The following is a 26,478-nucleotide window of genomic DNA, read 5'->3' as shown; positions in this document are numbered from 1 at the left end:
ATGCCCAAAAGGTAGGTCCCAAACTCAGCCTCCCACAGAGGAAGAAACCAAGAATTAGAACACAGTCATCATTTCTCTGGGGGTCAAGTTGCTGACTACTACTAAATGGTGTGACAAACAATGTTATAGAAAGGACATAAGAACACATTGGAAAAATGTCCTGTGGCGCCCGGTTATGTCAGCAGGAAAAATTTACATTTCCTATCATTCTAAAGATATTCTCAAAGAACTATGGAAAAGGACAGAAAGAAAGATATCAGCTTGGGTTGTAAAATTTAAATTGGTTATGGCAATTATAAAAGTAATTTCACTTAGAACCCAAGTTAATCCCTAGCTTCTCATTCATTAATCGTTTAGAGAAGCATTTATTAAGCACCTACTGTATGCCAGACACTGTGCTTTATATCCCCTGCCCCCTAGGCTCTCAGTTGGTGCAGGAAACAGTCAGCAGCATAGCCATGTCTGTGTGGTGGGCCATGGGGAAGCCGAGGATGGCCCCTGACACTCCGAGGAGGGTCTGCGCAGAGGCATCTTTGCCAAGGAAGTGATATGAGCAGGAATTTGAAAGTGTATTTGATGTTTTCAAATCAGACCTGAGGGCAAAGAGCATTGCAGGCTAAGGGAAAGGCACATATGACACAAGGAGCAGGGACAGGAAGAACATGGTTGATTTGGGGACCTGCAGAGGGTCGGGCCAGGGTGCAAGGGTTGTGGGGGTGGCAGTGGCTGGCATGAGTCTGTAGGGGACACGTGCGTCAGGTTGGAAGGCCTTTCTAAACCCACTTAGGAAGTCTGGATTGAAGGCAGAGCCAAGCCTTTGAAGAGGAAGAGACATAATTAGATTTGCTCGAGAGGAAACTACTGCCTCGTGCGCAATGTGGAGGACAGATGGGAGAGGAGCGCGGCTGGGGGCTGAGGCCCAGCCGGCAAGGAGAGCGTGGAGTCCCTGTGCAGGAGGGGCTGGAGCTGCAGAGATGCTCAGGATCCAGGGATGGGTCTTTGAGCAGTGAAGAGGTGGGAGTGTTAGGGTTGGCCCTTGGGTTTCTGGTTCTGGTGCTGGGGAGAATGGTGGAGAAGGAGGCAGAGAAATTGTGGCTTCCTCCCCTGTGCACAGGGTGAACTAGAAAACACGCTCACAAGAAGACATGGAAACAGCGTGGCAGAAGGCAAGATTAACTCCACAGGATGGGGGCTGGGGCTAGTGTTAGGCCTGAAGGGGCAGTGGGAGACGGTGGGTGGGTGGGGCAGAGTGGTTGCTCTTTTCCAGAAGGAACCAGAGCAAATGCTCAGAAAAATGAAAGAGCATGACTGGAAACCTTCTAAGTGGTGGGCTGTTGGTAAAGACTCCAAAGCAACAGCTGCAGGTGGGACGTCTACCATGAAGAGCCATGAAAAGTCCAGTTGGCTTGGGCTTGTAGGTAATAGGAACTGTGGGTGGGTTTTGAGCAGAGGTTGGACAGCTGACCTAGGAGAGGGAGGACCCAGGCATAAATGGTGAGTTGTAGTTGTAGTTGTTGTAATCATGGAGATGCATCCCACGGACAGGTGAGCCTCCAGAAGGCCACCTCTCCACTCCCCACAGAATGAGCTCCTTTTGGGCACCTGGTGCTGTGGAGAGATGCAGGGTGGATATGATATGGTCCCGCCCTCGAAGGAGCCATAGGCTTGTGGGGTGAAAACATCATCTTCCAACCCCACCTGGTGATGGATGCTGCTGAATGAGCGATGTGTGTTCCCTGTGGTGACGTAGCAGAGGCAGGGATGGGTCATGCCTTGAGAAGGGGAGGGAGGCTTTTGGAAGGTTTGGACTCAGCCTGGAGGGCGGGAGTCCACTGGGCAGAGGAATCAAAGGGGCTATATGGAGATAGGCGAGCATGTGGGTGAGGAATGAGGGAGAGGCTGCCATGCATTTCAGAACTGGGGTGGTTTCAGGGTGCTGTGTTGAGGGGAAGGTGCAGTGAGGCAAGTAGTGGGGCTTATATGGGAGGGGTGGGCTAAGGACAGAGCGGAGGACATTGTGTTGCCGGCTGAGGCCAGTAAGTGTCCAGTGAATACTCATTAATCCCCAATCAATCAGAAACTGTCCTGCCTGAGATGCTGTTGGATCCATTCATTTCCTGACCTTTTCCACAAGGGAAAGTCAAAATGGCCCCAGGAAGAGACCCAAACCAGCCTTGAGAGAGAAGTCATTCCAATTACTTATGCAAAGCCAGTGGTCGTCTCCAGCAAGTGCAGGGGAGGGCTCTATAATTGAATACCAGTGCCCTGTCCTTATATCATCAGTGTAGTAAGCACTGGGTAGATTAATACACTGTCCCAAAACAACTGAACTGTGATAATTGGACAGGACACACTTAATATGAAGCACTGAATAGAAAAGTTTCTTTTCATTTTGAGCAAAGCCATCCTAACCATCAGAAGTCTGGGGAATACCTCCCTGGCATAATTAGCCAGTCCTGAAGTCGGGCTGAATGCAAACGTTCTTCCTTGTGACCAGGGCGGCCGAGGGCTCTGTGATGAGGCATGATCTTGTCAGCTTAACGAGGCCCATTAATAATCCGCTGGCGTTTCTGTTTTCAAAATTGTCTTCTGTGTCTAATGGTATTGAGGAGTCAGGTGAAAATCACTTGGTGCCCTCTAAATGGGATTCTAAATCTTCTCTCCTAGGAGATTACACATGCTGTGACTTGGTTGTAAAAATAAAGGAATGTAAGAAGAGTGAGGACCCCACCACACCTGAGCCCTCCCCAGCAGCACCCTCACCAGCACCCCCCGACGGAGCAGGGAGCCCTGGCCTGTCCGAAGACTGTTCTGAGCCTCAGCAAACGCCTGCAAGATCCTTGACCTTGCAAGTAAGGCCTTCTGTGTGTCCTGGCTTGATTCCTGCCAAAAGGAGAGATTTTCTAGGGAGTCCGTGAGCACACAACCTCACTTCCACCTCTGAGGCTGGAAACCTGATTTCACTTCATAGCAGCTGTGTGACTGGGCAGGTCCCCTAAGCTTTCTGGGCCACTCTGTCACTTTGAATAATGGAGATAATGACACTGACTCCTCCAGGTTAGGATGAAGATCAAATAGTATCAGTAGTGACAGTGACAGCAGCAGTGATGGATGCTCCAGCGTTCCACAGGTCACTTCCTAGGCATCAGTGCCTCCAATCCACGCAAGACTCCCAGGAGGTAGGAGCCTATAGGGGCTCCAGATCTCAGTGTCTTCAGATGAGGACACTGAGCCTTTGAGATGTGAAGTTGGCCAAGGTCACATGGTCATGAATGGAAGGATAGGAAAGTTTTAGTTTGGCATCTTTTCCCAATTGCTTTATAAAATGTAGTATGCACACATTTTATGAAGTTTGAAAAACACAGAGAAATAAAAATAAGGAGGGAAAACAACCTCAGAGAAAGCCTCTGCTAACTGTATTGCACAGCTAGCCACACCTTCTTGGAAGGCACTTAATAAGGTTGCAAACCTCCCTGCAGTTGCAGTTGTGGAGATGGCTCCATTGGCTGGCTCCTGTACCCAGGGGGCCTCGGTGGGACCTGGGTGAGGCATTCATGGTGCCCCCAAAGTCTCTAACGCCATTCTTCGTGGGGTGGACAGCCAAGGCAGCAGCTACACCTGAGCCACCAGGTTGTTCCTAGGGGTTATCTCTTTAAGCATGGAACTCTCTTGAAGCTTCAGCACATCCAGTGACTTGTACCTTGTAGTTCTCTGTTCCTGGTGGCTGGCACCATGTGGTGAGCTGGCCAAGAAGACTTCTTCCCCAGCGTAGCTGCCAGGGACACATATGTGATACAGACTGAGCCCACACTTCTTCCTCCTGGGCACTCTGAGCTGCCAAGGAAGAGGAAGGGGGCGGAGGAACATTTTGGTCATGGCAGCATGTCCAGTGAGCCTTTGCTGAGCATATACATGCAGGACTCCTACTGTGTGAGTGATGCATTGTCAATGAGACATGGCCCATGACTTCCTGGAGCTCACAGCCTAGCACGGAGGTAAACGTGTGACTCACTGTTGCTCAAGCCCGTCGGTGAAGCACCATGCTCTGGCTCAACAGGGCATTTCAACAGGGATTCCTGGGGTAGATGGGACTTGATGGGTGGTACTTCAGGCCGGGGACGACTTGAGTAGAGACACTCAAGGAATAGTAAGTTAAGACCATAAAAGGCAGTTCAGGAAAAGAATGGGGTTCCTGTGGATGGGGTGTTACCATGTGATCTACCAAATTACCATGAGCCTCAGTTTTTGCATCTGTCAAATGGAAAGAAATATGCCTGCTTTCCTGAACAGTTGTGGGACTCCACGAGGTGATGAATACACATCGAGCACCTAGCCCAGCGTCTGGGACGGAGCGGAATGGCAGTTAGTCTTGTTCAGGAGACCTGTGTGGGTGGCTTAGTGCATGGAGTTGGGAGTGGAGACATAGGGACTTCTGACATGATTTGTGGAGCTCACAGAACTTTCTGTATAGGCAAAGGTTTCCTCCCAGCTCTTTCTACCCGGGAGGAGGAGCTGTTTCCTTTAGCCGCAGTTGTGGTGCCTCCTGAAAGGGCACGTTTTTCACACTGAGTGGATGATCTGTGTCTATGCTTCTTGGGGCTTCCAAGTGCAACAGAAGCAAGTGACTCAGCACCTCCATGCCCTCCACACCCATGTCTCTTTGGAATACAGAATGTAGGGCTCTTGGATTGTCTTTTGGGAACAAATGACTCAGCAGGGTAGAAAGATGAACGGGCAGATGTTGCCTCTGTCCTCCCAGCTTTGATGCCAGTTGCCGGTCAATCCTGCTGCAGCAGGGTCCTCAGGGCTGGCCAGGCCTGACCCCCAGGACCTGTGTTGTCAACATGCCTGTTACCTTCTTTACACAAGGATGTGCAAGAAAATTGTGACATACTTTTGCACCATGGCTTTTGGTCTCTGAGTGTTGTGCTTGCCATCGGCTTCTTGGCCACATCAGACAGATGTGTTGCCTTTCTGTGTCAATGCTCTTAAAAATGACATATTTTCTTTGCTTTGCATAGGAAGCACTGGAAATTCGTAAGCCCCAATTCATTTCTCGCTCACAAGAACGGCTGAAAAAGCTTGAACACATGGTCCAGCAGAGGAAAGCCCAGCGGAAGGAGGACCTGAGGCAGAAGCAGAGCCTCCTTCCCATCCGCACCAGCAAGAAGCAGTTCACGATTCCCCATCCTCTGAGTGGTAAGCTGCAGGTGGCTTGTGGAGACTGGAAAAGACCAGGGGTGGGGGGTTCCTGGAGCTGGAGGCTTTCACTTAGGGGTGATAGTTCCAAATGATGCCACTGACATACGCAGAACCTGTTATGGCTCCAAGTGGCTGACCCTCAGCATCATAAAGCCTGTTCTTGGAGCCAGCCCATTTTGAGAGATCACACATGGGCATTGAGCTCAGCAGAAACAACTTGGAACACCAATTTACCATTACTGCTGGGACAGAAGCCACACCACTGTAGCAGCCAGGGTAGCAAGTTCAAATTCTTGGCTCCTAATAGATATTTGCAAGAGATCCCCTTTGCCCTTTATAGATTGCAAAACAGATCTTGGGGTGAGAGGTTGACTCCAACTTGTCTACATCAACATTCGTCATCTTGAAACCCTTTTCCTGCTGTGAGCTCAGAGAATACATGGCCAGCTTCCCAGCACTGTGAGGCCAGTGTCACACTGACCCTGTGAGGGAGGACACTTACTTACTCACTGGAGAGGGAGTTATCAAGACCCTTCTCTGGGTGCCATGCTGGGAGCAAGACTGACCTCAGTCCGTTCTTCGAGGAGCTTATAAACAGACGATTAAACTAGCAAGAATAACAGAAAGAAATGAGGGTAAGGATGGGGGACATCAGAGCACATACTTAGTGCCTGCCAACCCAAATCTTAAAATCTAGAAGCCTGGAGAAACCCCAGTTTTATTCCTTTGGATAGAGGAATGAGAACTTTCTTCCTAGGAAAATGTTTTGGCCCCTAGGAGGTGAAATCATGAGTATAACTCAGAATAAAAGTCTTTTGGGGAAATAACCATGTTCAATAAAGTGCAGCTTAGCAAACATTACCAAGATCTTATTCTGGGTGCCGGGGGACTGAGGAAAAGGGTGTTGTAATAGAATTCCTGTGAACCCCCCCAGTCTATGGGCAGGCTAAGTCTCCTTCCCTCCACCAGAACTCTGCCAGTGGAGCTGTCTAAAGACCTCGGGGAAGGATGAATTTGAATGCATCCTTCCCTGTGGCTAAATATTTGCCAAGACACCTGCTCTCCCTCCTCATGACAATTTCCAGTATACTAACGAAAGGGGATGTGCAAAGAGCTCCCCATGGGAAAATGTGTCTCTAACCAGTGCTGTAAGTCCATTGGCAGATATAGGCTCAATGGGGATATAGTTTCCAGGAAGCTTTTTTGTCTCTGGCCCAATAAAGAGAAAACTGGGTTCAGGCACAGACTTCTCAAGTTGCTTTGAGGACCAAAGCCAGCACTAGGAGACCCCTGGGGCCTTCAGTGCCTACACTGGCCCTGGGCAGTGTTGGGTGATGGTGCCTAGGCTGTGTGGGCCTCTCAGCCTCAATAGTTCTGAAGATGCTACTTGAGAGTATGGTTAGGTTACCAAATTTGTGGTAGGCAATTATAGAATGATGCCACTTTAGAGCTCAAGACTCACATACACACACAAAATGGCACTGAGGGCTTCCTTTTCAGTCAGGTCCCTTCACTTTGGGAAGAAACAGAGACCCAGAGACTTAGGGAACCTGTTCAGTGTGGTGCTGCGCTGGGCTTCTCCTCTCCTGGGCCAGCACCTCCTGGCTGTGCCATTCTGCCGGCCACAAGTGGTCTGGGACACCATCATCCCAAGCGCCAGAGGCAGTGTGGCCTCGGCCATCTGTACTGATTTCCTAGGGCTGCTGTGAGAAATCACCAAACACGGGGGCTTAAAAGAATAGGAACTGGCAGGGCCCATTGGCTCACACCTGTAATCCCAGCACTTTGGGAGGCCAAGGTGGGTGGATCCCTTGAGCCCAGGAGTTCAAGACCAGCCTGGGCAACATGGAGAAACCCTGTCTCTACAAAAAGTACAAAAATTGGCCAGGCGTGATGGTGCATGCCTGTAGTCCCAGCTACTTGGGAGGCTGAGGTGCGAGGATCACCTGAGCCTGGCTAGGTCGTGGCTGCAGTGAGCCATGATAGCACCACTTCACTCCAGCCTGGGCAACAGAGCAAAACCCTGTCTCAGAAAAAGCAAAATACAAAAACAAAAACAAACAAAACAAGCCCAGAAACTTATTTTCTTGCAGTTCTGGAGGCCAGAAGTCAAAATCGAGGTTTCCACAGGGTTGGTTACTTTCTAGAGGCTCAGTGGGCAATCCCGTGTCCAGCCTCCCTGCCTACTCCTGGCGGCTTCCTGCAGTCTTTGATGTTCCTTGGTTTGTAGATGCAGCACTACATTCTCTGCCTCTGTCTCCGCATGGCCATCTTCCCTGCGTCTGTGTCTCTATGTTCAAATTTCCTTTCCTCATAAAGACAACAGTCATTGGATTAGGGCTACCCTCATCCAGTCTGACCTCATTTTAACTTGATTACCTCTGCAAAGACCCTATTTCCAAAGAAGTCACATTCAGAGTTATGGGGGATTAGGACTTAAACATATCTTTTTGTTGGGGAGACACAATTACACTCATTATATCATCCAACTGCGGTGTTTGCCCAAAACAAATATCCTTACAAGTTCACATTCCTTTAAATGAAAGTCTTAAAATTGGGTGTAATAAAAGGTAACCAGGCTCAGTTCAGAATGTTAACTGAGTACCTTTTACTCCCCAGATTCCAAGACAGTCCTGGCAACCAGCATGCTCTCAAAGTGGGACTTGGCCAACATGGGTTTTATGGCCACCCTGACCATCGCTGCTGTATTTATGTGTTGATGAGAGCTTTACTTTTGGGTTTGTTTGTGTTAGGTCAGTGAAATCAGACAGCCTCTGAAACCAGAGCCTCATACAAGCTCGGGCAAGTGAGAAGAAATGTTTAAGGCCCTATTAAACAAGTCTGCAGTACACATCTTGTCTTCAGCCTGTCTGCTGGCAAGATGATAAAAGCAAAATGCAGATGTTTTTCTTACATGCTAAATTAGTTAATAAATCATATGCGTGAACGAGCTCTGGCTACAGTGTCAAGGCGTCTGCTAAAAAGAAGACTCCTATTTGCTTTTGGTGCTGGAGTAGCTGCCTCTGATCGGGGCTTGTCAAGCAGTCTTGGCTCAGGAGCAGAACCTGAAAGGTTCAAGCGGGAGCCCCGGCAGCTGACAATGCCAGAGAAGCCAGTCCCTGGACTTGCAGGGGATGACTATGGTGAGAGCCAGGGGACCAGCTGTACTTCATGGTAGCTAGTGAATTCTGAGCACCTTTGAGGCCAGAGGAAGAGTGCTGCTTGTGGGTGAGTGTTAATTAGGGTTAGGACTCCTTGTTTGGAGGCAGGAAAATTTTCATGAACAACTGGGGACTCTAGAGGGACCAGGAAGTACCATCATCAAGGTCCTAGCTACAGTCTGTACCTGTCTTGACTATCTCGTCACCTGTGGTTTGAACTCTCAGAGCCAATAACTACAATGCATACGTCTCTCTCCTCACCTGGGAGCGACCTGGGCCACCTTCCCATGGCTCTAGCAGTGACAGAAGGAACTTCTTTGTCCATCTCTTCAGCGTACCTTGTTTGAGAACTCACACAGTGCTAGGCACAGTCCCTAGTCGGCCCACCTTGTGGGGAAGCAGGCGGGTGAAGAGGCAGTGGTCATAGGATTCTCATAGTGCCGTGAAAGGAGTTTGCCAAGGTGATTGTGGAAACTCATAGATAGTAGCCTTGCTCCCACCCTGGGGAGGAACGTTCCCAACGTTGGGGAGAACCATGCCGATGGGGCAGGGTGGGTGAGGAGGGGAACACACAGTGATGAAAGGAGGCTGGGGACATGCAGTTTAGCTATGATTGGATGGTAAAATAGGGATGGGCAGGGAGGCGAAGGGGCCAAAGAGGAGCCCAAGGAAAGATGAACTGTAGATGCTGCTAAGTGTAACCTTGTTGTTCTGAGGTCAAAAGCAAGGCTGGGAGCTGGTAGTGTAGCTTCAGGTACAACATGTTGAGGGTGGGTCCTAGGCAGGGCAGTGGTATAAGGAAGGTGGTGGATACCAGGGGTTCTCAGGTAGAGGGATCAGTGGGAGGTGGTGATTGTGAGATGTGGAAGAGGGAGGCTGACACCCAGGGATGCCAAGGGAAGGTAGCAGGAGAGCTGGCCTTTGTTTTCAAGTCTCTGACATTAGGAACATTCCAACCCAAGGGCCTCTCTCCTTCCCAAATCAGGGATCTACCTGTGCAGTTCACCAGAGTTGCCTGGGAGTGATAAGCAAGGCTTCCCCATCATCACTGCGCAGTTCCTGGGGTCCCAAGTGGATTGGGTCATGTTCAAAGGCCGGCCATAACCTGGGAATTAGCGTGTTCCAGAATTTGTCATTGCTCCACCTTACAGGATGAATCCAGAGCAGGATAGGCTAAAAATAAGTGTGAAGCATCAGGTACAGCCCCTGCAGGTCATAGTGGGGACAGTGCCTGCAAGTATTAGGGGGTACAGTCCCTGCAGGTGGGAGGGTTACAGCCCCTGCAGGTAGGGGACACAGTCTCTGCAGGCAGTAGGGGGCACAGGCCCTGCAGGCAGTAGGGGGTATAGCATCTGCAGGTCATAGGGAGCACAGCCCCTGCAGGCAGTAGGGGTACAGCTCCTGTAGGCAGTAGGGGTAAACCATAGCTCATAGGCAGTATGGGGTCAGCCCCTGCAGGTCATAGGGGCACAGCCTTTGCAGACTGTAGAAGGTACAGCCCTTGTAGGTAGTAAAGGTACAACCTCTGCAGGTCATAGGAACATGGTCTCTGCAAGTTGTAGAGGGTATAGCCCCTGCAGGCAATAGGGGGTTCAGCATTTGTAGATTATAGGGGTACAGGCCCTGAAGGCAGTAGGGGTACAACTTCTACAGGTGATAGGGGTACCATCTTTAAAAGTCATAGGGATACATCTCCTGCAATTCATGTGGGTACAGCCCCTGCAGGTCATAGGGGTATATCCCCTGCAAGTAGTAGGGGGCACAGCCACTGCAGGCAGTAAGGATACAGTCCCTGTGGTCATAGGGGAGTGCCACATCGGCAGATTGCAAGTGCTCAGTCAGTGGCAGTCTTCACCATGCCCCGTTGACACAGTTGTGCCTATATCCTGTGCCCACTGCAGCTCCTCGAACCTGGCCCTGGCTATCTCCTTCTAGGCTGGGGGCCCAGCTTCAGAGCCTCCCTGGATTCCATCCCTCACCCCAAAACCCAGACCCCTCTCAGCCTGACTCTGCCCACTCTCAGCCTTTCCAGTTGGTCTCATTTCCTGTCCTTCCTTCACTCCAAAAACATTCATGATCAGGGTTCCCAAACCACCGGAGAGAAGCCGGTCTGCCCCTCCTGCTCTCTGTGCTATAAAATCCTGCCTAACCTTACAAGCCCCTCTCAAGTCCAGCCTTTTTATTCATCTCTTACCCCCAGGCCCTTTCCTGTGCTTCCTGTAATACCCAAGCTGGGCTCTCGTGGCTTTCATCTCTCAGCCGAGCACTTTGCTATGAATTACTGCTGCTGCCTGTATTCACTGCAGTTAACTCAGCCCTACAGTGCTCAAACTCAGCCCATGTTGCCCCCTTCTGTTCTCAGCTCATTTCCATCTCTGAGGACACCTGTCAGGGTCCTCCTCCATGACTCTCTCAGTTTGTCCCCTTAACTTTCGAATGTGTAAAAAACCCTTGAGGAACATCGCCTTCTTCTACAAAGCCCTCCTGACTCCCATCCTTCTTTCTCCCCTTCACTCCCTCTCCTCTCCTCTCACTCCCATTCGAACACTCTTGGCATCTTGGTATTCTTGCATCCCTCCAGATCACCTACCTTCTTTCCTTCTTCACTTTGGCTTAAGGTTGTGTGGTTGTGTTGGAAAACTGTCTAGATTGTAAGAGCTGGTGGGCATACTCCACACCAAATCACTGCGAGAGACCCTGCTGCCTGCATCTAGCACAACAGACTGAATTCATCCAAATTGCATTATCCGCACTTCCCAAGGTGAGCCAAGTCAGAGCCATTCAAATCATGCACCAGCAGAGGAACGGAATTCTCTGGAAGGCACGGCAGAATTCCTTCCCCAACAAATCTTCTTTCCCTGATATTCTTGGTTGGAGCAAGTATTAAAATTAATTTGGATTCCCAGAGCATCTAGCTGAAGATGCGACCCAGCAGATAGGAGACAGAGGTGGAAGTTATCTCAGTAATAAAGATTTGCTCACTGAGCACAGGCCGCACTATCCTTCCTGTTTCCCGGTCTGATCTCAAGGCTCTTATTCTCCATATAGCCTTTAATAAATATTTGGGGCTAGTTCTCCCAATATTACTCACAAGAGAATTTTTAAATGTGCTTATCAGATAAAAAAAATTTTTACTTTATCAGTCTTCAAAGAAAACAGGAAGCATGAATTACTGAAAACGCTGTTTCTCCAATTCAAAGACATTCACTTGTACACTTTTATTATTGTCCTTCACAGACACTGTCAGGTTGTATGTTTTTATTAAGATACTTGGGAAGAAAAGATCAATTTATGTCTATTGATTAGAAGTGGATTTAAAGGACAATTGTACTTCCAATTAAAATAATGTAAGGTAAAAACACTGAGTTTCAGAATGATAAGGAAAATGACTTTATGAGGAGTTACATTTCCCAATTGCCTTGATTTTATTTTCCAAGCGATTTCCCTTTATATTGCATGAAGCAGCTGAGTAATAAACCTTGCAGTGACACCACAGATATAAATCTACTTGGCAACAAGCATAAAGTTTATTAATAATCTATAAATCACCATATTTTATGGTTCTCTAAAAAATGCTGGGAAACCCTGGAATTGGAGCAAACGGTGAAGTTACATTATCAGGCTTGTACTGGATGTGGCTGTTTTATGGTGAGGTTGTGATTCGAGTCATTGTTAAAATTCCTTTAAATGAACAGTTTAAACTTGTCATTAAAAAAACCATACGCCCACATTTTGTTTCAACTTTAAGATTTAACTGACAAATAAAAGTTGTATATATTTATGGTGAATGACATGATGTTTTGACATATGTACATATTGTGAAATTATTAAATGCAGGTAACATATCCATCACCTTGCATACTTTTGGTGAGAATATTTAAGATCTATTAATACTACTCCCAGTAATTTTCAAATATAAAAAAGCTTTATTATTAACTATAGTCACCATGATCTACAGTAGGTATCCAGAATTTACTCCTTCAATTTAGCTAAAACTTTGTACCCTTTGATGAACATCTCTTGGATTCTCCCCTGCTATCCCCTGGTAACCAACATTCTACTCTCTACTTCTATGAATTTGATATTTTTAGATTTCACATACAAGTAAGATCATACAGTATTTGTCTTTCTGTTCCTGGTTTATTTCACTTAGCATAACGTCCTCCGGGTTCATCTCTGGTGTTGCAGGTGACAGGATTTCCCTCTTCTTTAAGACTGTATAGTATTCCATTGCATGTGTATGTGTGTGTGTGTATATATATATCAATAGACTATGAGAAATTGTGTGTATATATACACACATATGTGTATATATACATTATACATATATGTGATATATATGTACACACATATGGATATATATATATCAGTAGACCAATCAATAGGCATAAATTGATCTTTTCTTCCCAAGCATCTTATAAAAACACAACACCTCACAGTGTCTGTGAAGGACAATAATACACACACACACACACACACACACACACTACATTTTCTTTATCCATTAATCTGTTGATAGACACTTAGGTTGATTTCATATCTTGGCTATTGTGAATAATACCGCAACGAACACAGGAGTGCTGATACCTCGTCAACATACTGATTTCTTTTCCTTTAGATAAATTCCCAACAGTAGGATTGGTCATTCTATTTTTGCATTTTTGAGGAATATCCATACTGTTTTCCATAATGGCCGTACTAATTTACATCCCCACAGCAGTGTGCAAGCGTTCTCTTTTCTCCACATTCTTGCCAACACTTGTTATAGTTTCTCTTTGATAATAGCCATACTAACAGGTGTGAAGTGCTAGCTCATTGCGGTTTTAATTTGCATTTCCCTGATAGTTTGTGATGTTGCGTGTTTTCTCATATACCTGTTGGCCAATTTTTTTTTTTAGAAATCTCTATTCAGATACTTTGCCCATTTTTTAATTAGGTTATTTGCTTTCTTGCTATTGGGAGTTGTCTGAGTTCCTTATATATTTTGGGTATTAACCCCTTATTGGACATACGGTTTGCATATATTTTCTCCCATTCTACAGGTTGTCTCCTCATTCTGTTGATTGTTTCCTTTGCTATGTAGAAGCTGTATAGTGTAATATAATTCCATTTGTTTGTTTTTGGTGGTGTTGCCTGTGCTTTTGAGGTCACATCCAAAAAATTATTGCCCAAACTAATGCCACAGAGCTTTTCCTCTGTTTTCTTCTAGTAGTTTTAGAGTTTCAGGAACTACATTTAACTCTTTAATTCATTTTCAGTTGATTTTTAAATATGGTGTAAATTAAAAGTCTAATTTCATTCTTCTGCATGTGGATATCCAATCTTCCCAACTCAATTTGTTGAAGAGATTTTCCTCTCCCCATTGTATATTCTCAGCTCCTTTGTCAAAGATTAGTTGAACGTAAATACATAGATGTATTTCTGGTCTTTCGAGTATGTTCAATCAGTCTATTTGTTTTTATGCCAGCACCATGCTGTTTTGATTACTATGACTTCATAAGAGATTTTAAAATTAGATACTGTGATGTCTCCAGTTTTATTCTTTTTGCTCTCAATCGCTTGGGCTATTTGGAGTCGTCTGCAGATTCATATGAATTTTAAGATTGCATTTTCTATTTCTGTGAAAAATGTCATTGAAATTTTGATAGGTGTTACATTAAATCTGTAGATCACAGTGGGTAGTACAGATATTTTAACAATATTCTGCAAATCTGTGAGCATGGAATATCTTTTTACTCTTACTTTTTACTTCTTATCTTTTAATTATGTCTTCAGTTTCTTTCATCAGTGTTCTATAGCTTTTAGTGTACATATATTTCACTTCCTCAGTTAAATTTATTTCTATGATTTTATTTTTGTGATGCCAGTGTAAGTGGGATTGTTTTCTTGATTTCTTTTTCATATAGTTCATTGTGTGTGTACAGAAATGCTACTGATTTTTTTTTTTTTTTTTGAGATGGAGTCTCTGTCACCCAGGCTGGAGTGCAGTGGTGCAATCTTGGCTCACTGCAACCTCCGCCTCCCAGGTTCAAGCGATTCTTCTGCCTCAGCCTCCCAAGTAGCTGGAACTACAGGTACATGCCACCATGCCTGGCTAATTTTTGTGTCTTTAGTAGAGACAAGGTTTCACCATATTGGCCAGGCTTGTTTCGAACTCCTGACCTTGTGATCTGCCTGCCTCGGCCTCCCAAAGTGCTGGGATTACAGGCATGAGTCATCGCGCCTGGCCCCGCTACTGATTTTTGTATGTTGATTTTGTATCCTGCTACTTTACTGAATTTGTTTATTATTTCTGTTTTGTGGCGGAGTTTTTAGGGGTTTCTACATATAAGATCATGTCATCTGCAGAGGTGATTTCACTCTTTCTTTCCAACTTGAACGCTTTTATTTTTTTTTCTTAAATAATCGCCATAGCTAGGACTTCCACTACTATGCTGGATAGAAGCAGCAATAATAGGTATCCTTGTCTTATTCCTGGTCTTAGAGGAAAAGCTTTCAACTTTTCATCATTGAGTACGATGTTAGCTGTGGGCTTATTATATATGGCCTTTAATGTGCTGAGGTATATTTCTTCTACACCTAATTTGTTGAGAAGTTTTACCATAAAAGCATGTTGAATTTTGTCAAATGTTTTCTCAGTGTCTTTTGAGATGATCATATGGCTCTTGTCCTTTATTCTGTTAATGTGGCAAAGCACATTTATTGATTTTTGATATTGAACCATCATTGCATCCCAGGCATAAATCCTACTTGATCACGGTGAAGAAGTCTTTTAATTTGCTATTGAATTTTGTTTGCTAGTATTTTGTTGAGGATTTTTGCATCTGTGTTCATCAGGGGTATTGGTCTGTAATTTCCTTTTTCTTAAAATGTTCTTATCTGTCTTTGGTGTTAGAGTAATGATGGCCTCATAAAATGAGTTCGGAAGTATTCCCACCTCTTCAATTTTTTTGAAAGAGTTTGAGAAGGATGGTATTAATTCTTCCCTAAATATCTGGTAGAATTCAGCCATGAAGCCATCTGATCCCAAGCTTTTCTTTTAAAGAGAAGATTTTACAATTTCTGATTCAATCTCCTTACTCATTGTGACTCTGTTAGGATTTTCTATTTCTCCACAATTCAGTCTTGGCAAGATGTACATTGTTAGGAATTTATTCACTTCTAGTAGTATCCAATTTGTAGGTGTATAATTATTCTTAGTAGTCTCAGTCTCTTATAGTTCTTTGTATTTCTGTGGTATCAGTTTTCATGTCTCCTCTTTCATTTTCATTTGATTTGTCTTCTCTCTTTAGCTAGAGATTTGTCAATTTTGTTTATCTTTTCAAAAAAACAATTTTCAGTTGTATTGATCTTTTCTATTACTTGTCTAGTCTCTCATTTATTTCTTCTCTGAACTTTGTTATTTCCTTCTTTCCACCAACTTTGGGCTTAGCTTGTTCTTGTTTTTCTAGTTCTAGTTCTTGATTAGTCCCTTGAGGTGTAGCAGTAGGTTGTTTGAGATCTTTCTTCTTTTTTAATGTAGGCATTTACTGCTATAAACTTCACTCTTAGAACTGTTTTTGCTGCATTCCATATGTTTTAGCATACTGTGTTTCCATTTTTGTTTATCTTGAGATATTTTTAAATTTCTTTTTTTGATTTCTTCCTTGACTCATTGGTTGTTCAGGAGCATGTTGTATAATTTTCACATATCTATGACTTTTCAAAAATTCCTGCTGTTACTGTAGTTTCTTTCATACCATTGTGATGAGAAAAGATACTTGATATGGGGCTGGGCGTGGTGGCTCACACCTGTAATCCTAGCATTTTGGGAGGCCGAGGCAGGGGGATCATGAGGTCAAGAGATCGATACCATCCTGGCCAACATAGTGAAACCCCGTCTCTACTAAAAATACAAAAAAAAAAAAAAAAAAAAAAAGAGCCAGGCATGGTGGCAGCCTCCTGTAGTCCCAGCTGCTCGGGAGGCTGAGGCAGGAGAGTCACTTGAACCCCAGAGGCAGAGGTTGCACTGAGCCAAGATTGCACCACTGCACTTCACTCCAACCTGGAAACAGAGCAAGACTCTGTCTCAAAACAACAACAACAACAACAACAAAAAGATACTTGATATGATTTCTATCATCTAAATTTGTTAAGACTTATTTTTTGGCCTAACATATGCTCTATCCTGAAGAATGTTCTATGTGCACTTGAAAAGAATATTTATTCTGTTGCTGTTAGATGGAATGCTCTGTGTATATCTGTGAAAGCCACTTGCTTGGATGTACAGTTTAAGTCCAATGTTTTCTTGTTGATTTCCTATCAAGATGATCTATTCATTGCTGAAAGTGAGATACTGAAGCCCTCCACTACTATTGTATTGTTCTCTCTCTCTCCTTTCAGATCTATTATTTGCTTTATATATTTAGGTGTTCTGATATTAGATGTATATATATATTTGTAATTGTTGTATGTACTTGATGAATTGACCCCTTTATCATTATATTATGACTCTGTCTCTTTTTACACTTTTGGACTTAAAGTCTATGTTGTCTGATATAAGTATAGCTACCTCTGCTCTCTTTAGGTTTTCTTTTGTCAGGAATATCCTTTCTATCCCTTCACTTTTTGTCTATTTATGTCCTTAAAGCTAAAGTGAGTCTCCTGTAGGAAGCATATTATTAGGTCTTTTATTTTTAACCCATTGAGCTACTCAGTATATATGCTCTTTTGATTGGAGAATTTAATCTATTTACAGTCAAGGTAATTATTAATAGGTAAGATATTACTGCTGCCATTTTGTTGTTTTCTGGTGTGTTTTTTAGATCCTTTGTTCATTTCTTCCTTTCTCGATGTCTTCCTTTATGATTTGATGGTTTGATGTAGTAGTATGCTTTGATTTATTTCTCTTTGTCTGCTGTGTATCCACTATAGGTTTTTACACTGTGGTTACCATTAGGCTTACATAAAACATCTTGTAATTATAACAGGCTATTTTAAGCTGATAACAACTTAATTTTGATTTTACACAAAACTCTGTACTTTTACTTCCTCTCCTCACATATTATGTTTTTGACTTTACAGTTTACATATTTTTATATTGTTTTTTCTTAACAAATTATTGTAGCTGTAGGTGTTTTAAATAGTTTTGTCACTTAACCTTTCTACTAGAGATATAAGTGATTTTTATCTGACCATTACACTATTAGAGTATTCTGAATTTGACTATGTACTTACTTTTACAAGTAAGTTTTATATTTTTGTATGTTTTGATGTTAGTAATTAGTATCCTTTCACTTTAGCATGAAAAACTTCTTCAGAATTTCTTGTAAAGCAGGTTAATGGTGGTGAACCCCTTACCTTTGTTTTTTTTGACAAAGCCTTTATCTCTCATTTCCAAAGGGCAGCTTTGTTAGGTAAGGAATTTTTGGTTGACAGATCTTTTTCCCCCCAGCACTTTGAATATATCATGCCACTCTTTTCAGGCCTGAAAACTTTCTGCTGAGAAATCAGCTGATAGCCTGATGGAGATTTCCTTGAATATGAGGATCTTAATTTCTTTTGCTGCTTTTAAGATTCTCTCTTTGTCTTTGATTTGTGACAGTTTGATTATGTCTTGGTGTAGTCTTCTGTGGGTTGAATATGATTAGAAACCTTTGAGTTCCTGTATCTGGATGTTTATATCTTTCCCCAGATTTGGAAAGCTTTTTGCTATATTTTTTAATAAGCTTTCTGTCCCTTTCTCTTTTCCTTCTTAAACTTCTTTTAAAAAAAAGATTTTATTTTTCCATAGGTTATTGGAGTACAAGTGGTGTTTGCTTACATGAGTACATACTTTAGCAGTGATTTGTGAGATTTTGATGTACCCATCACTCGAGCAGTATATGCTGTACCCCATTTGTAGTCTTTCACCCCTTGACCTCCTCCCATTCTTCCCCCTGAGACCCCAAAGCACATTGCTTAATTCTTATGCCTTTGCATCCTCATAGCTTAGCTCTCACATGGTTTTCCATTCCTAAGTTACTTCAGTTACAATATTAGTCTCCAATCTCATCCAGGTCACTGCAAATGCTGTTAATTCATTCCTTTTTATGGCTGAGTAGTGTTCCATTGTATATATACACCACAGTTTCTTTATCTACTCATTAATTGATGAGCATTTGGGTTGGTTCCATGATTTTGCAATTGCAAATTGTGCTGCTATAAACATGCATGTGCAAGTACCTTTTTTGTATAATGACTTCTTTTCCTCTGGGTAAATACCCAGTGGTGGTATTGCTGAATCAAATATTAGTTCTATTTTCAGATCTTTAAGGAATCTCTACACTGTTTTTCATAGGGGCTGTACTGGTTTACATTCCTACCAGCAGTGTAGAAATGTTCCTTGATCACTACATCCACGCCAACATCTACTGTTTTTTGATTTTTTTATTATGGCCATTCTTGCAGGAGTAAGGTGGTATCACATTGTGGTTTTTATTTGCATTTCCCTGATCATTAGTGATGTTGAGCATTTTTTCATATGTTTGTTGGCCATTTGTATATCTTCTTTTGAGAATTGTCTATCATGTCTTTAGCCCACTTTTTGATGGGGATTGTTTGTTTTTTACTTGCTGATTTGAGTTCATTGTAGATTCTGGATATTTGTCCTTTGTCAGATGTATAGATTGTGAAGATTTTCTCCCACTTTGTGTTTTGTCTGTTTACTCTGCTGACTGTTTCTTTTGTCATGCAAAAGCTCTTTAGTTTAATTAAGTCCCAACTATTTGTCTTTGATTTTATTGTGTTTGCTTTTGGGTTCTTGGTCATGAAATCCTTGCCTAAGCCAATGTCTAGAAGGGTTTTTCCAGTGTTATCTTCTAGAATATTTACAGTTTCAGGTCTTAGATTTAAGTCCTTAATCCATCTTGAGTTGATTTTTGTCTAAGGTGAGAGATGAGGATCTAGTTTCATTCTACATGTGGCTAGCCAATTATCCCAGCACCATTTGTTGAAAAAGGCGTCCTTTCCCCACTTTATGTTTTTGTTCGCTTTGTCGAAGATCAGTTGGCTGTAAGTATTTGAGCTTATTTTTGGGTTCTCTATTCTGTTCCATTGGTCTATGTGCCTATTTTTATACCAGTACCATGCTGTTTTGGTGACTGTGGCCTTATAGTATAGTTTGAAATCAGGTAGTGTGATGCCTCCAGATTTATTTGTTTTGCTTAGTCTTGGTTTGGCTATGTGGGCTCTTTTTTGATTCCACATGAATTTTAGAATTGTTTTTTCTAATTCTGTGAAGAATGATGGTGGTATTTTGATGGAGATTGCATTGAATTTGTAGATTGCTTTTGGCAGTATGGTCATTTTCACAATATTGATTTTACCCATCCATGAGCATGGGATGTATTTCCATTTGTTTGTGTCATCTATGATTTCTTTCAGCAGTGTTTGTAGTTTTCCTTGTAGAGGTCTTTCATCTCCTTTGTTAGGTATATTACTAAGTATTTTACTTCTTTTGCAGCTATTATAAAAGGGATTGAGCTCTTGATTTGATTCTCTCCTTGGTTGCTCTTGTTGTATAGGAGAGCTACTGATTTGTGTACCTTAATCTTGTATCTGGAAACTTTGATGAATTCTTTTATCAATTTCAGGAGCTTTCTGGAGGGATCTTTAGGGTTTCTGAGGTAAATGATCTTATCACCAGCAAACAGTGACAGTTTGACCTCCTGTTTACTGATTTGGATGTCCTTTATTTCTTTTTCTTGTCTGATTGCTCTGGCTAGGACTTCCAATACTATGTTGAAGAGGAGTGGTGAGCGTGGGCATCCTTCTCTTGTTCCATTTCCCAGAGGGAATGCTTTCAACTTTTCCCCATTCAGTATTATGTTGGCTGTGGGTTTTCATAGGTGGCTTTTATTACATTGAGGTATGTCCCTTGTATGCTGATTTTGCTGAGAGATTTAATCATAAAGTGATGCTGGATTTTGCCAAATGCTTTTTCTGCTTCTATTGAGATGATCATATGACATTTGTTTTTAATTCTGTTTATGTGGTGTATTACATTTATTGACTTGTGTATGTTAAACCATCCCTGCATCCCTGTTGTGAAACCCACATGATCATAGTGGCTTATCTTTTTGATATGTTGTTGGATTTGGTTAGCTAGTATTTTGCTAAGAATTTTAGCATCTATATTCGTCAGGGATATCAGTCTGTAGTTTTCTTTTTTGGTTATGTCCTTTCCTGGTTTTCGTATTAAGGTGATGCTGGCTTCATGAATTAGGGAGGGTTTCCTTTTCCTCCATCTTGTGGAATAGTGTCAATAGGATTGATACCAATTCTTCTTTGAATGTCTAGTAGAATTCTGCTCTAGAGTTCGTCTGTGAATCCATCTGGTCCTGGGCTTTTTTTGTTGGTAATTTTTAAATTACCGTTTCAATCTTGCTGCTTGTTATTGGTCTGTTCAGGGTATCTAACTCTTCCTGATTTAAGCCAGGAGGGTTGTATCTTTCCAGGAATTTATCCATCTCTTCTGTGTTTTCTAGTTTATACACATAAAGGTGTTCATTGTAGCCTTGAATGATCTTTTGTATTTCTGTGGTATCAGTTGTAATATCTCCCATTTCATTTCTTATTGAGGTTGTTTGGATTTTCTCTCCTCTTTTCTTGGTTAGTCTTGCTAATGGTCTATCAATTTTATTTATCTTTTAAAAAACCAGCTTTTTGTTTCATTTATCTTTTGTGTTTGTGTTTGTGTGTGTTTCAATCTCATTTAGTTCTGCTTTGATCTTGGTTATTTCCTTCTGCTGGGTTTGGGTTTGATTTGTTCTTGGTTCTCTAGTTCCTTGAGGTGTGTGACCTTAGAATGTCAGTTTGTGCTCTTTCAATGTCAGTTTGTGCTCTTTCAGTCTTTTTGATGTAGGCATTTAGGGCTATGAACTTTCTTCTTAGCACTGTCTTTGCTGTATCCCAGAGGCTTTGATAGGTTATGTCACTATTGTAATTTAGTTTGATGAATTTTTAAATTTCCATCTTGATTTCATTTTTGAGCCAATGCTCATTCAGGAGCAGGTAATTTAATTTCCATATATTTTCATGGTTTTAAAGGTTCCTTTTGGAGTTGATTTCAAGTTTTATTCCACTGTGGTCTGAGAGAGTCTTGATATAATTTCAATTGTCTTAAATTTATTGAGGTTTGTTTTGTAGCCTGTCATATGGTCTATCATGGAGAAAGTTCCATGTGCTGTTAAATAGAATGTGTATTCTGTGGTTGTTGGATGGAATGTTCTCTCTCTCTATATATATATCTGTTAAGTCCATTTGTTCCAAGGTATAGTTTAAATCCATTGTTTCTTTGTTGACTTTCTGTCTTGATGACCTGTCTAGTGCTGTCAATGGAATATTGAATTTTCCTACTATTATTGTGTTGCTGTCTGTCTCATTTCTTAGGTCTATTAGTAATTGTTTTGTAAATTTGGGAGCTCCAGTATTGGATGTATATATGTTTAGGATTGTGATATTTTCCTAAAATTGGATAAGGCCTTTTATCATCATGTAATGTCTCTCTTTGTCTTTTTTAACTGCTGTTGCTTTAAAGTTTGTTTTGTCTGAAGTAAGAATAGCTACTCCTGCTTGCTTTTGGTGTCCATTTGCATGAAATGCCTTTTTCTACCTCTTTACTTTAAGTTTATGTGAGTCCTTATGTCTTAGGTGAGTTTCTTGAAGGCAGCAGATGGTTGGCTGGTGAATTCTTATGCATTTTGTAGTTCTATATCTTTTAAGTGGAGCATTTAGGCTATTTACATTTAATATTAGTATTGAGATGGGAGGTACCATTTTATTCATCGTGCTGTTTATTGCCTATGTACCTTGGTTTTTTGTTTTTTGTTTTTGCTTTTAAAATTGTATTTTTGTTGTATAGGTCCTGTGAGATTTATGCTTTAAAGAGGTTCTGTTTTGATGTGTTTCCAGGATTTGTTTCATGATTTAGAGCACTTTTAGAGTTCTTGTAGTGGTGGCTTGGTAGTGGCAAATTCTCTCATCATTTGTTTATCTGAAAAATACTGTATCTTTCCTTCATATATAACACTTAGTTTCACTGGATACAAAATTCTTGGCTGATAATTGCTTTATTTGAGGAGGCTGAAGATAGGGACCCAATCCCTTCTAGGCTGTAGGGTTTCTGCTGAGAAATCTGCTATTAATCTGATAAATTTTCCTTTATAGGTTACCTGGTGCTTTTGTCTTGGAGCTCTTAAGATTCTTTCCTTCATCTTAACTTCACATAACCTGATGACAATGTGCCTAGGCAATGATCTTTTTGAGATGAATTTCCCAGGAGTTCTTTGTGCTTCTTGCACTTGGATGTCTAGGTCTCTAGCAAGGCCAGGGAAGTTTTCCTCGATTATTCCCCCAATATGTTTTCCAAACTTTTAGATTTCTCTTCTTCCTCAGAAATGCTGATTATTCTTAGTTTTAGTCATTTAACATAATCCCAGACTTCTTGGAGGCTTTGTTTATATTTTTTTATTCTTATTTTTTTGTCTTTGTTGGGTTGGGTTAATTCAATGCTTTGTCTTTGAGCTCTGAATTTCTTTCTTCTACTTGTTCAATTCTATTGCTGAGACTTTCCAGAGCATTTTGCATTTCTATACGTGTGACCAAAGTTTCCTGAAGTGTTGATTGTTTTTTCTTTATGCTTTCTATTTCCTTGAATATTTCTCCCTTCACTTCTTGTATCATTTTTTGGGTTTCCTTGCATTGGGCTCCACCTTTCTCTGGTGCCTCCTTGATTAGCTTAATAACTAACCTCCTGAATTCTTTTTCAGATAAATTAGGTATTTATTCTTGGTTTGGATCCATTGCTGGTAAGCCAGTGTGATTTTTGAGGGATGTTAAAGAGCCTAATATGTTTTGTCATATTACCAGAGTTCCTTTTCATGTGGGTAGGCTCTGTCAGAGGGAAGGTCTAGGGCTGAAGGCTGTTGTTCAGATTCTTCTGTCCCACAGGGTGTTCTCTTGATGTAGTACTCTCCCCCTTTTCCTATGAATGTGGCTTCCTGAGAGCTGAGCTGTAGTGATTGTTATCTCTCTTCTGGGTCCAGCCACCCAGCAAGTCTACCAGGCTCCCGGATGGTACTGGGGGTTGTCTGCACAGAGTCCTGTGATGTTAACCGTCTGTGGGTCTCTCAGCCATGGATACCAGCACCTGTTTCAGTGAAGGTGGCAGGGGAGTGAAATGGACTCTGTGAGCATTCTTAGCTTTGGTGGTTTAATGCTCTATTTTTGTGCTGGTTGGCCTCCTGCTGGGAGGTGGCACTTTCTAGAGAGCATCAGCTGTGGTAGTATGGAGAAGAACCGGCAGTAGGCAGGGCCCTAGAACTCCCAAGAGTGTATGCCCTTTGTGTTCGATACCAGAGTGGGTAGGGAAGGACCATCAGGTGGCAGCAGAGCTAGGCATGTCTGAGCTCAGGCTCTTCTTTGGCAGGTCTTGCTGTGGCTGCTGTGGCAGATAGGGGGTGAGGTTCCCAGGTCAATGGAGTTACTTACCTAGGAGGATTATGGCTGCCTCTGCTGAGTCATGCAGGTTGTCAGGGAAGTGGGGGAAAGCCAGCAGTCACAGGCCTCACCCAGCTCCCATGCAATCCAAAGGGCTGGTTGCACTCCGTAATAGCACCAAGTCTGTTTCCAGGCAGTGGGCAAGCAGGGCTAAGAACTTGCCCCAAGCTACCCGCCTCCCAGCTGTGAAAGAAAAGGGCTTTAGTTCTTCCCCTGCCTGTGGAGTCTGCATGCAAGATTCATGCCCTCCCCTGAGTTCCTGCCAGGAGGCTTCTTAACTGGTTCAAATTGCTACAAAGTTCAGCTAGAGGTATCCTTCTCCCTGTGGCATTTTCCCTGCACCTCTGGCTGCCCTCCCAAAGGATTCCTGTGATGCCTGGCAGGAATGGCCTGCTTGGGGACCCAACAAGCTCCCAGGGCCTTTCCCGCTGCTTGGCCCTTCTTAAACTTCTGTAATGCAAAAGTGAGCTCTTTTGATGCTGTTCTATGTATCCCATAAGCTTTCTTCATTCATTTTCATTATTTTTTTCTTTGACTAGTTATTTTTAAATAACCTGTCTTTGAATTCACAGGCTCTTTCTTCTGCTTAATTTGTCTATTAATGCCTTTTATTTCCTTTTAAATTTCACTTGTTATATCCTTCAGTTTCAGAATTTCTAATTGGTTCTTTTTAATTATTTCAATCTCTCTGTTAAACTTCTCATTTTATTCATATATTGTTTTCCTGATGTCATTTTTTGTGTGTGTTCTCTTATAGTTGGATCAGCTTCCTTAAAACAATTATTTTGAATTCTTTGTCAGATGATGCATAGAGTTCTATTTTTTTGGGATCAGTTACTGGACAATTATCACATTATTTTGTTGGTATTATGCTTCCTTGTTGTTTTTCTGTTTTGTTTGGCCTTGCAATCATGTCTGCTCATTTGATGGAGCAGTCACCTCTTCCAGGTTTTAAGTACTGGTTTCATTGGGGAAAAAATGTCATCCTTTTCAGGTGAGTATAAGAACATTGGGTGGAGTGTGGCAGTTCTAGCTCTAGTGAGGGTGCAGTGGCATAGCTGTCAGCTGAGGTTGACAATTGCCAATATTGCAGATGTCCTCAGTGGCCAAGGTTGTGGATGTCTACAGCAGCAGCAAGAGTTCTTAGGGTCTTTGATGGCAAAGGCTGCTGGGATCCTCCTGATTGCTTTTTCTACCACCAGGAATGTCATGGCCAAGGGGGTTTCTCTTGAACTGGGTCTGGCTGATAGCACTTATGGTGATGTTGACATTGGTGTATGATATATGGTACCAATGGAGTGGCCATGAAACCAGGGTCTGGGGCATGGGTACATATGGAGGGAACACAACTCCAGGGTCTGGGGCATGAGTACCTATGGAGGGAACACAACTCCAGGGTCTGGGGCATGGGTACATATGGAAGGAACACAACTCCAGGGTCTGGGGCATGGGTACATATGGAGGGAACACAACTCCAGGGTCTGGGGCATGGGTACATATGGAGGGAACACAACTCCAGGGTCTGGGGCATGGGTACATATGGAGGGAACACAACTCCAGGGTCTGGGGCATGGGTACATATGGAGGGAACACAACTCCAGGGTCTGGGGCATGGGTACATATGGAGGGAACACAACTCCAGGGTCTGGGGCAGCAGTTGTATAGGTTCTCAGGCATCGGCACCCCCACTGCCATGTTGTTAATGGCACACACACACACTTCTAAGAGATGCCATGTGGCCTGACTGTGTATGCCAGATACACACACACACACACACACACACACACACAACATACATATACACGTGTATACATATACACACACAGATTAAATTCTATGTAACAGGTACAAATAATTTTCAAAACTGAGAACTAGTTATAGCTGTTAATATCCTATAGTTGGTCTCATTTTTCTTCTCGGTTTCCTCTAGCCAAATACTAATGACAATGCATTCCAGAGGAGAACCAGTTCCTTCAGATTCCTTTGAAAAATATGTTATTTGTTGTATACTGTATTCTTTTAGAAGTGTGTAATGCTCAGTGTATGTTAAAAACACTTATAAGTCCTACAGAAAAAAAAAAAGCCTCCTTAAATTTGTTTAATCCTGTTTTTCCTAAATTTCCTTTTGGACCTTGAAATGTTTTTATCTAATTCTTGATAGTCTGCTTTGGAAACATTACTTTAGGAATCTGCAATGCTTTGCCAATGAAACCCCAACTGGAGTTTCAATTTGCCATTTTCCATAGAAATCTGGCACTGTCAGAAAGTGGTCTTACCCTCATTACCTGCATCCTTTATGTTGAGCAATTCCAGGAAGGGACGGCTGAGGGTCCTGGGGTTCCTCTGGGCAGTAGGGTTGGGTGCAGGTTTCCATCTGTGGCTAGCTTTGCCTCACAGGAAGCTTGCCTAACAATGTGCCCTGCCTGGAGCTGTCTCCGTGTGTGTACCCCGGCATCTGTAACAATGCCACTTGGTGCCCAGCACAAAGTCATCTGGAAAAAGTGGAGTCAGTCACATTCCTATTAGAAAGTCTTCACAGATGTCACAATGTGATATAACCACAGAAAATAAGATCAAGGTGGAAGTCTTATCCATA

At 42.7% G+C, this 26,478-nt stretch overlaps 1 long non-coding RNA gene across 5 annotated transcripts in view; it reads left to right on the top strand.

The window, feature by feature from the left end:
• C8H10orf90 (chromosome 8 C10orf90 homolog) overlaps positions 1 to 26,478 on the top strand; it is a 102,029-nt gene that overhangs the window by 63,354 nt on the left and 12,197 nt on the right. For all 5 annotated transcript variants that reach the window (XR_002916491.3, XR_008510706.2, XR_008510707.2 and 2 more), the window contains 2 exons: positions 2,668 to 2,852; positions 5,022 to 5,199. This is a non-coding gene — a long non-coding RNA (chromosome 8 C10orf90 homolog). The remainder of the gene's footprint in view (positions 1 to 2,667; positions 2,853 to 5,021; positions 5,200 to 26,478) is intronic.

Source organism: Pongo abelii, chromosome 8 (assembly GCF_028885655.2).
Source record: "Pongo abelii isolate AG06213 chromosome 8, NHGRI_mPonAbe1-v2.0_pri, whole genome shotgun sequence".
In the NCBI taxonomy this organism is placed as follows: Eukaryota; Metazoa; Chordata; class Mammalia; order Primates; family Hominidae; genus Pongo; species Pongo abelii.
This window is presented reverse-complemented; position numbering and strand designations above follow the sequence as displayed.